The sequence below is a fragment of the Trachypithecus francoisi genome, unplaced genomic scaffold, assembly GCF_009764315.1.
Source record: "Trachypithecus francoisi isolate TF-2019V2 unplaced genomic scaffold, Tfra_2.0 Lachesis_group21, whole genome shotgun sequence".
NCBI lineage: Eukaryota > Metazoa > Chordata > Mammalia > Primates > Cercopithecidae > Trachypithecus > Trachypithecus francoisi.
This window is the reverse complement of record NW_022681467.1, coordinates 39,393,770-39,408,201: the sequence shown is the minus strand read 5'-3', so window position 1 is coordinate 39,408,201 and position 14,432 is coordinate 39,393,770. Positions and strand designations below refer to the sequence as shown.

The following is a 14,432-nucleotide window of genomic DNA, read 5'->3' as shown; positions in this document are numbered from 1 at the left end:
GACACCAGCTGTGTACCGGGCACTACATTAGATGCTTTGGACTCATCATTACATTTTATCCTCTTTGCAAGATAGATGGTTCTCTCGCTGTCCCATTGGAAGATGGGAAATTTGAGAACCTGAGGGTACTGGTCCTTGTCCACTGCCCATACCCGAGGTCCAGCCAGTCCCTCTCTTCCTCCCTGCTCCAACCACACTGTTCTGCCAAGGCAGTGAGCTCATTTCCACCACAAGGCCTTTGCACATGAGATTCCTCTGTCTGAAACACGCCTCCCTCTGACTCCGCCTGGTTCACACCTGCTCACCCTCAGATCTCAATTCAAGCATAATTTCCTAAGGGAAGAATCCTTCACATCCTCAGGTTCCTAGAGCTCTTTTCATTCACACAGCACCCTGTGAATCCCTCCTCCTTCAAGGCAGCTCCTATAAATTGTTATTTTAAATTTTTTGTAAAGATGGGGTCTTGCTATATTGCCCAGGCTGGTCTTGAACTCCTGGCCTCAAGCAACCCTCCTACCTTGGCCTCCCAAAGTGCTCCGATTACAAGTGTGAGCCACTGTGCACAGCCTAACATGTGATTTTATATTAAAGGGATTATTTGCTGCTCTCTGGCTCCTCCACACAAGCACGAATTCTAGGAGGGCAGGGATGGTGTCTGTTCCCCACCACTATATCTCCACACACAGAAAGGGCACATAGTAAGGGTTTAGTCATCATATATTTATAGATGATGGATGGATGGGTGGTCAGATGGAGAGTGGGTAGATGCAAAATGCTTAACGAAGAATTTGTCACCCATCCAAGTAAGAGGTGGGCCCGGCCGGGCGCGGTGGCTCAAGCCTGTAATCCCAGCACTTTGGGAGGCCGAGACGGGCGGATCACGAGGTCAGGAGATCGAGACCATCCTGGCTAACACGGTGAAACCCCGTCTCTACTAAAAAAATACAAAAAATTAGCCGGGCGAGATGGCGGGCGCCTGTAGTCCCAGCTACTCGGGAGGCTGAGGCGAGAGAATGGCGTAAACCCGGGAGGCGGAGCTTGCAGTGAGCTGAGATCCGGCCACTGCACTCCAGCCTGGGCGACAGAGCGAGACTCCGTCTCAAAAAAAAAAAAAAAAAAAAAAAAAGAGGTGGGCCCAAATGCAAGCCCAGGCCTCCGACCTACAATTCCTCTCGGTGTGTGTGATAATCCTCTGCACACACACACACATCACCCCCAACTCTGACCCTGGGAGACGGTGCTCCACTCCCTGGAGCAGTGTTCTCAAAACTCCCCTGACCAGCACCCCACTGTCCAAACCCCACAGCTCCCACGCCACACACCTGGAGCTTCGGGGATGCTGGTTCCGTGGGTCCAGGAAGGCCCCAAACTCTACACTGTTAACAAGCGCTCAGGTAATTTAGAAGGGAGTGTGTCCCAGAGCTCGTTTGAGAATCTCTGGACTAAGGTGAGTCCAGACAAACCGGAATCCCCAGGGAGAGGCACCCAGCGCCACCCCAGGCCGCCCACGCGGTAAGTGGCCGGGCGCCGCAAGCTGGGGCCGTGCTGCCCTCTGGTGGTGCACAGCGGCACTGCAGCCTCTGGGCACCCCAAGGGCCTTGCTGTCCTGGTGGCCTACGCCGGCCTGGGTCAGCGCACCTGGGTTCCAGTTCCTGACCTTCCAGAGACCTCCCCAAGACTTTTTTTTTCTTCATAAATGGAACATAATCAAGGTTTCCCAAATTTCAGTTCTTTGGGTACCACCTTCATCATCTTGCCCATCTCATTTATACATACTATTCTGTACTTAATTTTTCTCTAAATTGCTGGGTGTGGTGGTGGCTGGCGCCTGTGGTCCCAGCTATTCAGAAGGCTGAGGCAGGAGGATGGATCGCTTGAGCCCAGGAGTTTGAGGCTGCAGGGAGCTATGATCACCCACTGCACTTCAACTTGGGCAACAGAGCAAGACCCCGTCTCAAAAAAAAAAATTAATAAACATTTATGTATTACAAGTCATGTTAAGAGAGAAATGAATACCCATAGTAAACAGGGGTGGATTTCACTTGCCATAAATGGTGGACTAGGGGAGAGGAGGGGACTTGGTGGGGAGGGGATAAAAATAAAACCAGGATTACCAAGATTTTCGTAAATAAAAAGACTGCCATTTTACAAACAAAAATAAACAAGGGTTTTCCTAAGTGGTGAAACTATAAAGAACAGCAAAGAAATTAGCGTTATAAAAATCAGGATATCCGGGCACGGTGGCTCAGCATTTTGGGAGGCCAAGGCGGGCGGATCACTTGAAATCAGAAGATTGAGACCAGCCTGACCAACACGGTGAAACCCTGTCTCTACTAAAAATACAAAAATTAGCCCAGCATAGTGGTGTATGCCTGTAGTCCCAGCTACTCAGAGGCTGAAGCAGAAGAATCGCTTGAACCCAGGAGGCGGAGGTTGTAGTGAGCTGAGATTGTGCCACTGCACTCCAGCCTGGGTGACAGAGTGAGACTCCATCTCAAAAAAAAAAAGAAGAAGAAGTAATCAGGATAGTGCTTTCCTCTGGGCATCCGGAGGCTCTCATGGGAAGAAATGGTGGGGGCCCCAGGGAACCCAGTTCTCCTTCTTGGTGTAGGACATTTTTACAGTCCTGTGTTAACCTGCACATACGAACTTTATGCATTTTTTTCCTGCATTTTGTATGTCACAATAAAACATGTTATAAAAACAAAAAGTAACCAGTGAAATACAAGTCATTTACAAAGGCACACCTGAAAATAGGAGAGATGAGGCTAGGCACGGTGGGTCACGCCTATAATCCCAACACTTTGGGAGGTCAAGGCAAGAGGATTGGTTGAGCCCAGAAATCTGAGACCAGCCTGGGCAACATAGCAAGACCTTGTCTCTACAAAATATCATTTAAAACTTAGCCAGGCATGGTGGTGTGCACCTGTAGTCCCAGCTACTCAGGAGGGTTGACTGAGGCAGGAGGATTGCCTAAGCTCAGGAGTTTGAGGCTGTAGTCAGCTATGATTGCACCACTGCACTCCTGCCTGGGCAACATAGTAAGACTCTGTCTCTTAAAAGAGGGGGTGACACTGAGCAGCAGGTCAGGGGTGACACAGCTGCTTAGGGGACAGTTTCAGGGGTTAAATACCCCAGAAACAGAGTGACCATCCAGGAGGTCCTGTGTGAGAGGTAGCTCCAGGCAGCAGCCCTCCCCCCATCCCCACCCTCCTTTCTTCTTCCCTTCCCTCCCCTGAGCCCCCAGTATGGAAGCTCAAAGCTCAGAGTGGATTTATGGAGGCCAGGGTGGTGTGGTGAAAACAGCAGGAACCCACTCTCAGGGGACTATTAGCACCCCAATCACCAGGCGGATGGGGAATATTGAGCTCCTTTTAGTTCAGTTATGAGCCCCAGAGACATTCATAGCTATTTACTGCTAGCATCTGTTCTGACTGGTTGATGCCTGTGCCATTCAGTTGTCAAAAATGTTTATGATCAGCCCTGCTAAGATGCATTAAAACACATGTGTATTAGTCCATTCTCACACTGCTAAAAAGAACTACCTGAGACTGGGTGATTTATAAAGAAAAGAGGTTTAGGCCAGGTGTAGTGGCTCATGCCTGTAATTCCAGCACTTTAGGGGGCCGATGCAGGCGGATCACCTGAGATCGGGAGTTCCAGACCAGCCTGACCAACATGGAGAAACCCCATCTCTACTAAAAATACAAAAAAAAAAAAAAAATTAGCCAGTCGTGGTGGTGCATGCCTGTAATCACAGCTACTCGGGAGGCTGACGCAGGAGAATCACTTGAACCTGGGAGGCGAAGGTTGCAGTGACACCAGATTGCGCCATTGCACTCTAGCCTGGGCAACAAGAGTGAAACTCCATCTCAAAAAAAAAAAAAAAGAAAAGAAAGAAAGAAAAGAGGTTTCATTGACTCACAGTTGCCCAGCCGCAGAGAGAGAGCACAAAGGGGGAGGTGCCACACACCTTTAAACCATCAGATCTCATGAGAACGCACTACCATGAGAACTCACTCACTATCATGAGAACGCAAGGCGGAAATCCACCTCCATGATCCAACCACCTTCCACTAGGGCTGTCCTCCAATCTGACATGAGATTTGAACAGGGACACAAACCCAAACCATATCAATATGTAATTACTGAAATTAAAACTGTCCACCAAAACACCATGAAATGTCACTCACACACCTCCAGTGGGGCACTGCATTTTAGGATGCGGTAGGCATTACCTGCCCCTCCCAGGGTGACTCTAAGAACTCCATGGGCACTCACAAGAGCTGAGCGCCACACAAAGTGCTTACTTGGTTAACGCGACAGCCTTCCAGGAAGCTGGGAGCTGGGATATCCCCAGCACGGAGGACAACACCGAGGCAGACCCACAGGGCACAGGGGCTCCTGTGAGAGCTCACAAGTGCTCTGCGGTTTGCCTGTCTCTCCTGCCTAAACAAGGAGCAGCTGGGGAAACTCAGGCTGCCCAAAGCACCAACCATTCCCTCTCTCCCTCCACCACCTCCTTGCTTTTTTTTTTTTTTCCTTCATTTTTCTCCTCTTTCTTCCAAGAAATTCAGAGTGCAGGTCCCACTATGAGTTCACAGGTGAACCCACCTCTCCCGACTTCCTAAACTGTGAAAGGAAAATAAAACTTGGGACTCCAACTCACTCTACCCAAAGGAAAAAAAAAATTAAACTGAAAGCTGAGTCATGCGAGAAACCGCCTTCCCTTTTGTGCCTAAGCAGATAGGTACAGATAAAAGGCCAGATATCTCCAATTACTCTGGTTCACCTTATCTTACTTAAAGTGCCAATTTACTGAGTGCTAGATGAATACATAATTGACAATTCCCCCACCTACTCCTTTTCTCTTGCAACATGTGAGTTCAGTAATATGACCACACCCTCCCTCATTCCCCTCCAGCCTGCTTTTCCCCTTTAAATACTGACACCCTCAAAATCATCTTTATAGAAAGGCGCAGACTGTTTCTGTAGTTCTGTGTTCTGTTCTTCTGGGCATGTCCTTAACCTTGGCAAAATAAACTTCTCAATTGATTGAGACCTGTCTCAAATACTTGTAGGTTTACAAAACCCACTCCCATTTTTACTAAATGTGTGTCCACAAATTTGGGAACATAGACACTGGGGACTCTAAAAGCAAGGAGGAGCCGGGCATGGTGGTGACTCACGCCTGTAATCCCAGCACTTTGGGAGGCCAAGGCAGGTGGATCACCTGAGGTCAGTTCAAGACCAGCCTGGCCAACATGATGAAACCTCTTCTCTACTAAAAATACAAAAATTAGCCGGGAGTGGTGGTCACACCTGTAGTCCCAGCTACTCTGGAGGCTGAAGCACAAGAATCGCTTGAACCCTGGAGACGGAGGTTGCAGTGGGCTGAGACTGCGTCACTGCACTCCAACCTGGGCAACAGAGCAAGACCCTGTCTCCAAAATAAATAAATAAAAGCAAGGAGGGAAGGAGAGGGGCAGGGGTTGAAAAACTACACATCAGGTCCTATGTTCACTATTTGGGTAACAGGATTAACAGAAGCCCAAACCCATATCACACACACACAATATATACCCGCGGAACAAACCTGCCCACACACACCCCCGAATCTGAAATTAAGAACATTCAAAATAAATCAGTATGTGTCCACACGCAGAGAGGCAGCCTGGAAGACTAGACGCCAACATGTTCTTTTCTTCTTCATACAATGTTTGCATTTTCCGACTTCTTTTTACAACAAAGTTTGAAAATGAGAAGAGACAACGCAGCTGTGTGTGTAGGCAATAAAGCACGCTGTGGAGCTGGAAGCCCTCCTGTGAGAACAAGGAAGTCAGGGGCTGAGTCCTCACAGTGCCCTTCAATGGCTAAATGGCCTTAGGCAAGTCCTTCCCCTGTCTGGGCTTCAGTTTCCCCATCTGTTCTTTAACTCAAGCCCCACTCCACCCATCTTTCCGCCCTGCCGTGGGCGCTGGAAGATTGGCGCCTGTGGACTGCATCACCCGCACATCGTTGCTGGCTGGTTTCCAGATTTCGGATGCTGGGAGGACAGAGAGAAGTAGGGATATTTCTTCCTGCTTCCTTCCTTCTTCAGGTCTCATTCCGGGCAGTGGCTTAGTCCCTCAACCCCAGTTGTTGCTGGGTGGTTCCACTTTCTGTCTCCAGCTGTCAATGGACTTCAACAGCACAATCCCCCACCCCACCCCTGCAGGCTTCCCATTGCTACTGGTGCCTGGGAGCTTCTGCAACCTTGGCTGGGGCTCTTTACCCCGCCCACCTCCCTATAATAGTCCATGAAATCCAACCGAGTAGGATTCTGTTCCTTGCTGGAACTTCAAGCAATACAAGGAACCAGTATAAATACTCATATAAATACTATGGAACAAGTATAAATTTCCCAGACCATATCTTCAGGGATAAAAACCTATTACTTTCTCTATTTCTGCATATTTAACTTATCTGAGCTTTTTTTTTTTTTTTTTTTGGTCACTGTCGCCTAGGCTGAAGTGCAGTGGTGTGATCTCAGCTCACTGCAATCTCTGCCTCCCGGATTCAAGTGATTCTCCTGTCTCAGCCTCCCAAGTAGCTGGGACTACAGGCGCGAGCCACCACTCCCGGCTAATTTTTGTATTTTTAGTAGAGACGGGGTTTCACCACATTGGTCAGGCTGGTCTCTATATTCTGACCTCAAGTGACCCACCCACCTTGGCCTCCCAAAGTGCTGGAATTACAGGCGTGAGCCATCGCCCCAGCTTACCTGAGCTTTCAAGCTCCCATTTCCACTGAAAGTAGGAAACAGTTACAAACATAAAGTAGAGCAGCCACTTCACTCCACTGTTCTTTGGGTAAACACTCACTGCATTCAGATTTCAGACATGCATTCGGCATGCATACACACACACACACCCCACCCAGAAGTGGCATAGCTGGTGTGGGGAGGAGCTTACCTACCTCACCAGCATCTGGGGTGAGTCATCTGGCTGGGAGGGTTCCTCACTGACCTCCCTGGAGTCTGAGTTACCCCAGTCCCCGCTGCCTCTGCAGAGGTGACTGTAGGTCTGCCATGGTCCCTGATCACCCAGTCCTGGGAGCCTGAGCCCATCCAGGACAGCCATCCACCCCAACTACGTGCACACTCTCTCCAGGGGCTTGAGAACTCTAATCTGCTCCCTCACACTGTGCAGGGTCCATGATCCCACGGAGGCTGTCCTGAGGCCACTGCATTCCAACACCTCCCCGTGCCACTGCTGCTTCACCAAAGTGGGCTTCCCTGTGAGTCTTCTGGGATCCTACAACCTTAACGTGGGTTTCTACCCCCTGACGGATGGGGTGCTGGACTCATTCTTGGGGACCCAGTAACTCCTATCCCTAACCACACCTCCTCCATCTGGTCTTTTCTGAATCATCTCCTTCTGGGCAAGGGAACATTCTTCACTGTCACCCATTCTTCCCCATCCTGTGCTTCACGGTGTAAGTCAGAGCTCTGGGTCCCCGTGGCTTTGTGTGTGCTGTGCCAAGCCAAGCTTAGGAAACTAAAATCACAACAAACCTGCTGCAGCCTCCGCCTTCCGGGTTCAAGCAATTCTCCTGCCTCAGCCTCCTGAGTAGCTGTGACTATAGAAGCGTCCCACCACAACTGGCTAGTTTTTGTATTTTTAGTAATAGATGGGGTTTTGCCATGTTGGCCAGGCTGGTCTCGAACTCCTGACCTCAGGTGATCCACCCATCTCGGCCTCCCAAAGTGCTGGGATTACAGGCGTGAGCCACCATGCCCGGCAACACTCTAAAATTTGACTCTCATCTCGCAGGCTTCTCTGGGGTCCTCCCTTCCCTGGGATCTAAGCCTTGAGGTCTACTTTTAGTAATAGTGATGACCTTCAGTGGCTCTTCCAGCTGTGATCAGCTCTGAATCATTCACTTACTCAGAACAAAAACTTCTTGCGCACCTGCTATGCACCAGGTGCTATGCTGGGCACTGGAGATACAGCAACGAATTGAAAAAGACAAGGTGCATGTTTTGGGGACTGACAGTCTACTGGGGGAGGCAGGCATTCATCAGAAAATAGAAATAAATAAATGTAAAATGACAGTTGTCATATAATGCTATGAAGGACAGGCATGTGAGGCTACGAGGGTAAAGAATAGAGGAATTTAATTGAGTCAGAGAGTTCAGGGGAGGCTGAACTCCAAAGGCCAGGCAGAAGCTTCTGCACGTAAAGAAAGAAGACAAGAGAAAGCAGGAGATGCTAAGGCCCTGTGATGGCAGAGAGCACGGAGCCCAGGAGTGGCCAGGACGGGCCAGTGTGGCTGGTGTGCACAGAGGATAGGAAGGAGGCGCATGCCAGGTATGGCCAGGTGTGGCAGCCCTCGGAGGGTGCAGGGCCTTGTGGGCACCAGAAGGATCCTGACTAGATCTTAGTATAGAGGAAGCAGAATGGGGACAGCCTGCCTGCATTTCTAGACCTTCTCTCCGGGTCAGGTCTAGAAGAGAGAGACCAGAAGGGAGTTGGGAGACTAGTTAGTAGACTACTGCCTTAGACTAGGTGAGACATAATAGCCAATAGGACTAGAACAGTGGTGATGAGGATGAAGAGAACTAGATAGACTCAAAAGCTGTTCAGAAGTTAAGAGTGGCAGGACTTGGTGACGGATTAGGCATGGGGGAGGTGGAAAAGAAAGGAATCAAAACTCCTGGGTTGCAGGACTGAATGGAAGTGGAGGGGTGAAGTCAACAGAGGAAATGGGTGATGGTTAATTTTATTCGTCAACTTGACTGGGCCACAGGGTACCCAGATTAAACACTGTTCCTGGGCGTGCCTGCGAGAGTGTTTCTGGCTGAGATGAGCGTTTGAATCAGTGAACTTGGTGAAGGAGGTGGCCCTCCTTAATGTGGGTGGGCACCATCCCATCCACTGAGGGCCTGAACAGAACAAAAGGCAGGGGAAGGAGGATTTGTCCCTTTTTTCCTAACTCACCCCTTGAGCTGAGACATTTCCTTTCTCATCTTCTCCTGTCCTCCAACCAGGATTTATATCATCATCTCCCCTGCTTCTCAGGCCTTTGGACTTGAACTGAATTCTACCATCAGCTTTCCTAGGTCTCCAGTTTGCAGATGGCAAATCGTGGGACTTCTCAGCCTCCATAATCATGTGAGCCAATTCCTTATTTTTCAAATGCTGTTCATTCTGTTTCTCTGGAGAACCCTCACTAGTACAGATGGAGACTCTGAAACAGGACCACGTTAGGGCAGGAAGGTCAGTTTTAGATTGGTTTGGAGAAGGTTAAGTGTGAGGTATCCATGAGATGTCCAAGGTGGATTCACAGGCTTGCACTAAGTAGATGGTTTAGACCTCCAGATGCATATTGGTGAGTTATCTACATCTAGACAATAAGAGAGAAGAGAAAACTAAGCTCATAGGACTCCAGCCTTTGATGGCCTTGCAGCAGAGAATAAGATTGAGGAGTCCAAACAGCAAATTCAGAAATAGGGAAGAAACAGTACAGAGAAAATAAAAACCAACCATGAAAAATGCAAAAATACAGGTCTGACTACAAATAATGAGGCATGAAATCTACTGCAAATGTCCAAAATAAATATTAAAGCTGAAGATACACAACATGTTAAAATAATTTTTTATTAATGACCAGGTTAGGGCAGGAAGGTCATAATCATCTGGTTCTGAAAATCCCAAATAATTTCCTCAAACGTGAAGTATATGAAAAGGGCCAGGTATGGTGTCTCACGCCTATAATTCTAGCACTTTGGGAGGCCGAGGCAGGTGCATCACTTGAGGTTAGGAGTTCAAGACCAGCCCGGCCAACATGATGAAACCCGGTCTCTACTAAAAATATCAAAAAAAATTAGCCAGGTGTGGTGGTGCACACCTGTAATCCCAGCTACTTGGGTAGCTGAGGTAGGAAAATCACTTGAACCCAGGAGGCGGAGGTTGCAGTGAGCCAAGATCACGCCACTGCCCTCCAGCCTGGGAGACAAAGGGAGTCTCTGTCTCAAAAATAAATACATAAATAATAAATAAATAAAAAGAAAGAAATATATGAAAGGAAGTAAAAGAAGAATGGCATGGGGAATCATATCTTAGATTGGGCATGAGATCATGAGATAATGGTCAATAGTACTGGAGTATTAGTGATGAGGATGAATTGGACAGATTCAAAAACTGGTCAGAACTTAAGAGTTACAGGACTTGATAATGGATTTGACATAGGGAAGGAGGAAAAGAAAGGAATCAAGACTCCTGGTTTGCAGGAGTGAATGGAAGTAGATGAGTCATGTTGTCAACCAATGAGATGGTATTATGGTTATTTTTATTCTTACCATTTGATAAGTAAACAAAATGGTCTCAATATTTTTCTGTTTAAAATAACCTCTGATATAATAAAGGATGTATAACTTCTAAGACACCAAAGAAAACTAATTCAAGAAAACATGGCTCGCTAAAAACAAAAAGCATAACAAGATAACAGAAGACCACACATAACAGCTGTCATAATAAATGTGCTTGAGTTAAATTCATCTGAAATGCTTAGGTTGAATCAAAAAACAAAATCTAAACTACAAATTGTTAGACCTCAAAGAAGTGAGGTGTTTAGTGTTTTGTTTTTGGCTTGGTTGTTTTGTTTTGTTTTGGTTTTTTCAGTGACAGGGCCTTTTTTTCAGTGACAGGGCCTTGCTATGCTGCCCAGATTGGACTTGAACTCTTAGGTTCAAGCAATCCTCCCGCCTCAGCCTCCTGAGTGGCTTGAACTACAGGCATATGACACCGCACCTAGCCAAAGGGAGGTTTTAATGATATAAGATGGCAGCTCGCTGGAGGGAATACCCAAGTCCTACCTGGCCCATTAACCTTCCTCATGAAGTTCTAAGGAACAGACTCTCAAAAGAAACAAAAGAAAATGGAAAACATGTTTCCACATCATTATAATGACATTGGAGACCTAACCTGAGGCTCCCTGGAAACCCAGATCTGGATATGACGGCCAGCTGTTCCAGAGAACCCCTTAGAATAGTCCTTAGAGTACATAGGTTGCCAGATTCAGCAAATAAAAATAGAAGATGCCTAGTTAAATTTGAATTTCACACAAACACTAAACTTTTTTTTTTTTTTGAGACATAGCTTCGCTCTTGTTGCCCAGGCTAGAGTGCAATGGCGCAGTCTCAGCTCACTGCAACCTCCGCCTCCCGGGTTCAAGCGATTCTCCCGCCTCAGCCTCCAGAGTAGTTGGGATTACAGGTGCCCATTAACCTTCCTCATGAAGTTCCAAGGAACAGATACTCAAAAGAAACAAAAGAAAATGGAAAACACACCCAGCTAATTTTTGTATTTTTAGTAGAGACAGGGTGTCAACATGTTAGTCGGGCTAGTCGTGAACTCCTGACCTCAGGTGATCCACCCACCTCAGCCTCCCAAAGTGCTGGGATTACAGGCGTGAGCCACCACGCCAGCCTAAACTTTTTAAAAATATAAATATGTCCCAAGCAATATTTGGGACATTGTGCTAAAACAAATATTCATGGTTTATCTGAAATTTAATTTGGCCTCCTGGATCGCATGTAGCAACCCAGCATGCCACAATGGGTGTGTTAGAAAATGAGAGCCAAGGAAGGGGCAGATAGCCCCTTCCCAGACCTAGGAGGAGTAAAGTAAAAGAGGGAGTGACCTTCCTACCAGGAAAAGTGGGTTCCTCAATCTGGAATCCCAGGTCAGCAGCTCCTCCTGGGAGAGAAGACCGAGTGAGAGCAAAGGGCAGAGCTTTCCCTCCCCATATACAAATAGCTCGTTTACAAAAAGCCCACCGCCAGTGAAATGCTACCTAAAGGTTAAAAGCAAAGGGATTTCCAGATGACTGACTCTGGGATCCATTTAACAGCTCCCTGCCCAATGCTTCCTAAAATGGTCAAAGGAAAAACACAGGAAAATCTATATTCACATGTAAACCAGCGAGGAGGCCAGACACATGCTTCACCTTGAGGTGAACTGGAACATAAGGCAGACCTGGCAGAGTGAGGAACCGGCCCAGTGCTATGTCCAGTGGAACTGGCCCACACCGACTTGCTCACATTTCCACAAGGCTGAAAGACCAGGATAGCTGAAACCACAGGGCTGGAATTTACTTCCCAATTCAATCAGCTTCACCTTTGCTAAATGCCTAGTCTAGGTAAAGATTCCTAGACTTTTTGTCTAGGCAGTATTTAATACAATACGATCTTCTAATCAGTCTTCAGTTTACAGATAAGAAGCCTGCACTGGAGGGAAATTGCTTTGTTCAAAGCCACCAGTCTATTAGGTTTTGAATCCAATTCTCCTTACCCTCTGCCGCACCGTGGCCCTCACCAGGGGAGAGGGGCTTGGAGGGGCTGGCAGGGGGTCCTGCCTTCTGTCTGGGATGTGTTCTCCTGCCCTGGACTTTCAGAGGGGATCCTCCTGTTGTGCTTGAGAATGGTGGTTGCTGTGTGCTTGGGTTACTGTACAGTCCAGCTGTGCTTAGACTCTGGCTTTGTGTGGGTGGGCTTCTATAGACCATCTCTCTGGGCAGATTTCTCTAATCTCTGTCTTTTTTTTTGAGACAAGGTCTAGCTCTATTGCCCAGGCTGGAGTATAGCAGCACAATCACAGCTCACTGCAGCCTCAACCTCCTGGGCCCAAGCAATTTCTCCCACCTCAGCCTCCATGTAGGTGGGACCAGAGGCGTGTACCACCATACCTGGCTAATTTTTTCATTTTTTGTAGAGATGAAGGCTTACTATATCGCCCAGACTGGTCTCGAACTCCTGGGCTCAAGTAATCCACCCACCTTACCCTCCCAAAGTGCTAGGATTATAGGTGTGAGCCACCATGCCGGGCTAATCTCTGCCTCCTTAGCCCCCTAACCAGGCCCCCTGCCTTGTCTTGCTGCTGTTAACACCACAGGCCCCAGAGACAGAAAATAAGATGGAAACCTGTCCACATCACTTCCTTACTTGAAGCCTTACTGAAGCCATCACTTCAGCACCCAGCAAGGGTGCCCTCAGGCCTGAACCCCATGTGCATTTCCACCCCTCCCCTGCCACCCCACTTTGTAAGGAACATCTCATATATAGTTCCCAGCCCAGTCACTCTTACTGTCTCGGTGCTTTGCTGATGCTGGTCCACCTGCCTGGAACACCCTTCCTACAGCCTGTTGGTTCCTGTTTATCCTCCAGGCCAGCTCCATTCTCATCTGAAAGGTAGCAGCCGGCTGTCCCCTCATCCTTGCACTCACTGTATCCTGATCAGAAAGATGTCTGTCTGTCTCCCCACCGGAGGTCTTTGACCCACAAGGTCAATACCATAAATGCCTGAGCTCACCTGAACTTGATGTCAGGAAAAGCGCAAGAGTAGGCCGCGTGCGATGGCTCATGCCTATAATCCCAGCACTTTGGAAGACTGAGATGAGGAGATCACCTGAGGTCGGCAGTTGGAGACCAGCCAGACCAACATGGCTATATTAGTCTGTTTTCTTTTTTTTTTTTTTTTTGAGACGGAGTCTCGCTCTGCCGCCCAGGCTGGAGTGCTGTGGCCAGATCTCAGCTCACTGCAAGCTCCGCCTCCCGGGTTCACGCCATTCTCCTGCCTCAGCCTCCCGAGTAGCTGGGACTACAGGCGCCCGCCACCTCGCCCGGCTACTTTTTTTTGTATTTTTTAGTAGAGACGGGGTTTCACCGTGTTAGCCAGGATGGTCTCGATCTCCTGACCTCGTGATCCACCCGTCTCGGCCTCCCAAAGTGCTGGGATTACAGGCTTGAGCCACCGCGCCCGGCCAAATTAGTCTGTTTTCATGCTGCTGAATCACTTGAACCCAGGAGGCAGAGGTTGCAGTGAGCTGAGATCTTGCCACTGCACTACAGCCTGGGTGACAGAGCGAGACTCCATCTCAAAAAAAAAAAAAAAAGCGCAAGAGTATTTTAGTTTGGCAGGTTTGGGCTGCACCCCCAACTCTGCCGCTTGTTACAGCTCTATCTCTAGGAGTGTCACTTTACCTGTTTTCCTCACCTGTTGACAGCTATTAAACCACTCATAGCTTGAAATTGGCCATGGTGGGAATATGTACACCATGGAAATTGGCAGATGTTACAAATCGATGATTTTTTTAAAAATGCTGGATGTTTAAGCATCTGTGGGACTGACTATTCCATAGGTCACCAAGTAAGAAGAAATGAATCTCTAAAGTTAGAGGGACCCATGGCACAAGTGGCCTGCATCCCACCTGTATCCCTGTGACTTCTCAGTGTGCTCTGGCCAGTTCCACTTCCAGCCTCTGCAACTAGAAATGAGGCTGTTGCTCCCAGAATTGCCCATGCCTGGCAGGTTGGAACTGCCAAAGACCTTATGATGCAGGCAGGCAAGCCCCAAAGTGGAGCTCAGTCCACAAAGGTTCTTGGCTTTGCC

The 14,432-nt window shown here is 48.2% G+C and overlaps 1 protein-coding gene across 1 annotated transcript in view; it reads right to left on the bottom strand.

Annotated features, from left to right (window-relative positions):
* The window catches only part of TOX2 (TOX high mobility group box family member 2), a 319,378-nt gene extending 312,591 nt beyond the window's left edge, over nucleotides 1-6,787 (bottom strand). Inside the window, exon 1 of the mRNA XM_033186468.1 lies at nucleotides 6,764-6,787. The gene's annotated coding sequence lies outside the window, so the exon portion shown is untranslated. The remainder of the gene's footprint in view (nucleotides 1-6,763) is intronic.
* Nucleotides 6,788-14,432: the final 7,645 nt, after the last annotated feature.